Here is a 6,000-nt window from a genome sequence, read left to right as displayed (position 1 = left end):
CACTTTGCTTACACATTTACTTCTGCCTTTTTTTTTGGTTTGTTTGATTTTTTTCTATTGTAGGTTAGTTTCACATGGACCTTGTGCAACTCTTCTGATGAGCGCCAGTATTGCAGCAAGGATGTTACAACTCCTCGTCTACCAGCTTTACTTATCAACCTAGGGTTCATATAAACTTGGAGGTGACAGTGTTATATGCACAAGTAGAAGTGAAGTTCCTACATGTTTTCACTTGTTCATTTGGATAGAGACTCGAGGCATTCCAAGATAGACTTCTATAGAGTCAGAAGAAGCTTGATTCTTTGATGGAAGAACAAAAAAATCTATTCTAAGAAAGCTTACTCTACTGTAGTAATGAAGAAAACAACATGTAATGCTAAATCACACCATATCCTAATTAACCATTTAAACAGCTAAACTAAGAAGAATTTATAAATCAACACTAACCTAATGTTGTTGTCTAAGTTACATAAGTAAAGAGCATCAAACCAAACAAATGTGTAAGCAAGGAAACTAAAATAAGTCTGTTTTCACGTTTTCGGTGTTTTGGTAAAGTCAAGTGTGCAAGGAGTCAAGCGGAAGAGAAAGCGAAGATAGAAATCAGTGAAATGAGGACGTAATGAAGCAGAAGTGCATACGGACCATTGGATCGATCAAGAATAGTATTAATGGGAGATGAGTGGTAGAGGTCTTATCACAAAAGATTACATGAATAGATGGATGAATAAGACTGAAGGAAGACGAATGGTAGAGATCTTATTGTGGGGGGCTAAGTGAAGAGATGGATGAACAAGACTAATTGGAAAATGGATGGCGGAGATCTTATCGTAGGCGATTTAGTGAATAGATGAATGAACAAGGTTAACAAAAGATAAGCGGTGGAGATCTTATCATGTAGGTTAAGTGCATAGATGGATGAACAGGGTTAAACGAGAGATGAATGGTGGAGATCTTATTGCAGAGATGAAGCGAATAGATGGGTGAATCACATTAGGCAACCTGGTGATAGAAGGGTAAAAATATTTGCGGAATGACAGAGCAGATTTCCCTAGGAAGTAAGTAGTTTCTTCCGCACCCTGAATTTTGTAAGCGGAATTCCAAAAATTTACACGATTAGCCTAACTGGGTGACACATAGCATGAGAAAACCACTTTTCTTACGTGTTATCGGGTGGCTATCAGTCGTGCAAGAATCCACATGAGATTGTGTGATAGCCATTCGATCAAGCTAGACATATCAACGATGGAGATTTGGAGGGCATAAAGTATTGAGACGACACAATAGCCGTTGGATCAAGCTAGAAAAATCGATGGTGGAGATCTAGAGTGCATAAATTCAAGTGTTGAAATAAATCAGACGGTGATCTCTCAGGTTTTCTGTGGATCAGATGGTAAGGAGATCTACGGGTATAATCTACTTAAGACGTGATTTATTGGCTCACGCTTAAGTATTTCATGATGAAGGAAACAAGAATATGAGTGAGATCTATTACAGAAAGAGAGTGATTGAAGATGATAATGATGAAATGAACGAAGAACTAAATCAAGACAACAAACTCCAAATCTCATGAGATAACTAGAAATTAGAAACACAACCAAACTACTCTACATTTTTGTAATGAAAATGCAGCTACATAAGCAAATGAACGATTAAACCATGGATCTATGATAGCATACATGTACAGTAAAGAGGAGCCTTAGCTTCTAGTGTTGGGCCCTAACCCAAGAGCTTCAGCCCTTTGAGTTGTCTCATTGATGGCTCAAAAAAAAACTCATCCTTATTATCAAAACAATGGATTGCATCAAAATTGTCACAAGTCTTGTAGCTCAGAAATAGAATAGAGGTTTACAATAAAATGTCTGAATCCTACTGAGGTCCTAGGCCTCTCTACTTATACAACAGAACTCTCCAAGGACTTCCTTAAAATTAGGGAGGCTTAGCTTCCAAAATAGAGGTAAATTGGTGCTTTGGCTTCCACTTGCTCGGCTGCCTTCTAATCCTCGTGATTTGGCTGGTTGCACTCTGAGCTGATGAAGGAATATTCGAATGGAGGGGTAGTAAATGAGGAGGATTTACCTCCTATAATTATTCTCCCTTGTCCCATTTGATTTTTGACCAAGGTCCTTGCTAAAACTCCTTGCTTTTATCCTTTGATCCTGCATTACATGCACATTAGACGACAAAGCAAAATATCCGACTCTAACTCATAAGAAAAATATAATCAAAAGTATGCAATAAGTTGTGAGAATAGTTGGTTTGACTAATCTAGGAGGTGAATTAAGGCCCATATAATTACCCAATGATGAGGCTCATCATCACCACCCTACTTAAAATGTTGCTCATCCTCTAAGCAACTTAGTCAATGTCCATGTCCTTCATGGCTCTGGTAGCCTCGTGACATCCCATGCCTCTATTGTGGTCTCTACTTCTTGTGCATAGAAGCCTAATTTCTTTTCTACTTCTTCCCACTACCTCTTTTCCTCTTCTTCTTTTCTCCCTTCTAGCATCCCTAGTAGTAGTGGTGGACTGAGTTTTAGGCCAATCCAATTGACCTTCAACCTTTGCATTGCTTGCTTATACATAGGTGTCCTACTGAGTGCCTTTCTCAACCTTTGAGGGGAGTGATATTCTCTGATATTTAAGCTGTGTGGTAGTGTGTTCCATCTCCTTGATCAAGCATGTATAATATCCTCTCCTAGCAGCCTAAACATATCCTCAAAATGTGAAATTGCTTGCTCTTGGGCAGCAAGATATCTAGGTGCCAATTGAGGATCATTTTCAATTAGATTATGGTTTTTGATTAGGGCCATGGGATTTGATTGTTCAGCTCTGATGAAAAGAGGTTCATTTTTCTCTCTGGTCAATATTCTTTTCATCTTTGCAGCCGTTGACTCCTCATGGTTCATCAATGATGCCAAAGCCATTAATTATAGATCTCCTAGCTCGGCATTAGGATCCCAAACATTCATGTCTGTGAGGGCCATGTTGTGAAAGTAAAACTCAACCATTTTGGCCCTATCCTGTTGTGTACTTTGATCATAAAGATCAATAAACTACCTGTAGTCCTGAAATTTCATGGTACCCATTTATGCTAGTGTTTTAATCTAAAGTTGTTGCTATTGTTATCTGAGGTAAAGAGCATAGGATTTAGCTGGCATCCTACACTAGATGGCCTCCAAGGAGAGACTAGCCATACATGCTAGTTGGTTTTCCCTTTTTTGAAGCTGTCCTCTCAACCATGCAGTTTCCCTCTCGAGTTGATCTCTAATTATTTATTCTCTATCTCTTAAGCCACTTATCTCCTTACCCATTTCCTTGAGCTTCTCTTTTTTGATTCTTGTGCTCCTCGTTCTGAAATATAGAGGGGTTTGCCTCCTTCTTTCCCCTTTTTTCTTGATTGGGGTGCTGAGAGCAATGAGGGAAGCTACTGCCTCCCTCGCAAGGGCTTCTGGAGACACCCTAAGTGACACTTCCTTGTGTTCTGCCCCTTTTGTTTCAAGGACTTCTTCCTCTATGTTTTTTTTATTTTCTTCCTCTTGCTCATCTTTCTCATCTCCATCAGTTTCTTCCTTCGTTTCTTCCTTTGTTTCAACATCATCCTCCTTCTCTTCTCCTCCTTCTTCTACTTCACCATGTTCCTCTGTATTAGTTTATTATTCATTCATTTCATCTCCATCTAGCTCTGTATCTTCTTCTTCTTATTTTGCCTCCTCCTCACTGACAAAAGGACTAACATCATAGGTGAGTGTTTTGATGTCATCCTCTACTGGTAAGTCTCTGAAGACGGACCATGTTACAGGGATCCTAAGGTTTTAGAGGGCATCCTCAATGAGGATCCTAATCAACCCATGGTGAGCCAATTGTTGGAACTTCTCTTCCTTTACCTTGTTGCTAGAGTCTATGAGTGATTGCATCAAGAAATAGGGTATGCTAAGTCTTTGTTGAATTGGTGTTTCTACCCCAAATCTTAATTCTTCAAGCATCCTAAAATGGTAGCCATATCAACATTGTATCTATCCACACATGAGATATATTTGATGAGTTGGTAAACTACCTCACTCCATGGGTATGGCAGACTGTCCTTCCTTCATTTTTATCCTCTATGGGTTCTTCACCTTCTAAAAAGAATTTCCTTTTTGCCACCTAACTGTCTTCTTTGTTTTCTTTTCTCCATGGAATCCCTAGGGGAAGTGTGGTGACCCTACTCATGAGCTCTAGGGTGAGATCTATAGTGAGCCCTCTAACTATAACAATGGCATCGATTCTGCTGTGTGGAGTGAGGGAATGAGCAAATTCTCGAGCCACCTTATCATCGTACCTTGTGAATTTTTCAAAAAACCCCATCCATTGGTGTCTTATAAAGATTTCAAGCACTTTGGTGTGTTGTTGTATCTTCAAAGTGTTTGTGGGTTCTCTCCTATTAAACACTCCTTTCATCTTGCTTGTGAGGCTTGAGGAGGAAATGAGAGGTTTGACACAAGGATTTTAAAATCGAGAGAAAACATAGTTTCCTGTGTATGTACTTCACCTCCCACAATTATTATATCCACTAGCTTTTAGAGAATTTGTAGTTCATTTTCTTGTAAATGGGGATGGATTATTAGATCCTACCTCTTTAGAATGGTGGCATTGGACAGTTCTTATGATATTCCCTCTTGAACCCTTCTTTGCCTATCTTGTGCACTACTTCTGTGTATCCTGTATACTGCTCCTGTAGACTGTTCCTGTAGGAATTATTGTGCATGCTCCTATAAAAATTCTCTTGTGAGAAAAATGGATCCTTACTTCTGGTGGGCTGCCAGAGTTATGAGAGGGACTTGCGTGAGGGAGTTTCAAGGAGGTGGAATGCACGAATGAATGAAAATGATGTTTTGTTTCCTTTATGGATTTTAAGGGTGAGGTTCCTCGTAATCAGCTCCCACTCCTCGTAATTAGCTCCCACCTCATAGATCTGTAGTTAACCACTTCTTGTCTTACTCCTCCTCTTATCTTTGAGTTGACTGCGGCCACGTGTGAGAGGACACCCGGTTTTTATTTGATGACTGAATGAAGGTGGCCAAGTTAACTGGACAACTATTCACTTATAAACCAACTACCTCAAAACCTTTACAAATTTTGATCAAATTATGCATATGAGTGAATGAGTAGCATAATTACCTGTGGTATCGATGCCAGGCTACAGTTGTCAAAGATCAGATGTGTTGCATTGTTTATTTGCTGCATGGTCATTCTTCTTCCTCCTATGTTGGATGTTGTCTACTATCTATAGTCTACTCTCTGGATCATCTTAGTGAAGACCTATAGCTGATGATTGATATTCTCTGAGATAGGCTACAACAGGACCTAACCAACCGAGCATTCACCCTTGGATTGCTTCCTGTAGGTTTTCAGGGTATCCTATAGGAATACAGGGGATCTTGTAGAAAACACAGTCTTCACCTGAATTGAAGCAATGAAGTGAAAAACCAATGGAATTGATGGAGGGATGCATGGTAAGGAGTCGAGGAGATGAATATATGTGAGGCAGGGTTCCCTTTGGATATTCTCTTTGCTCCTTGATTATCTTTCTCGCCTACCTACAAATAACAATTATGTCTCTTTCTTCTCTTTTTTTTTTCATTTCTTCTTTTTTGAAAAAACACCTAGGCTACCTCAGAGAGGTTTTCACCCTAGATGTTTGCGCTAGGCACCTCAAGGAAGGTTTTCACCCAAGGATATTCTTATTCTTTTTTCATTTTCTTTTCCATCATTGGACCACCTCATGAGGTTTTCAACCCAAAGATGGGACTCAGGCTCCTCGTGCAGGTTTTCACCTGAATCCTTATTCTTTTTTCTTCTTTTTTTTTTTCAATCACCTGATGAGGGAGGAGCTGGAACTTGCTCCACCATCATCAATGTCTTATTGATATTGTCAATGAACTCTTGTTTTGATAAATGCCTCTTGTACATTTTCAATTGGTGTCCATTAACGAGCAATGGAATGGCTTCTTCATCTATAGT

Source organism: Pinus tabuliformis, chromosome X, assembly GCF_031772625.1.
Source record: "Pinus tabuliformis cultivar Carrire ecotype Pingquan chromosome X, CPIR1, whole genome shotgun sequence".
NCBI lineage: Eukaryota > Viridiplantae > Streptophyta > Pinopsida > Pinales > Pinaceae > Pinus > Pinus tabuliformis.
This window is presented reverse-complemented; position numbering follows the sequence as displayed.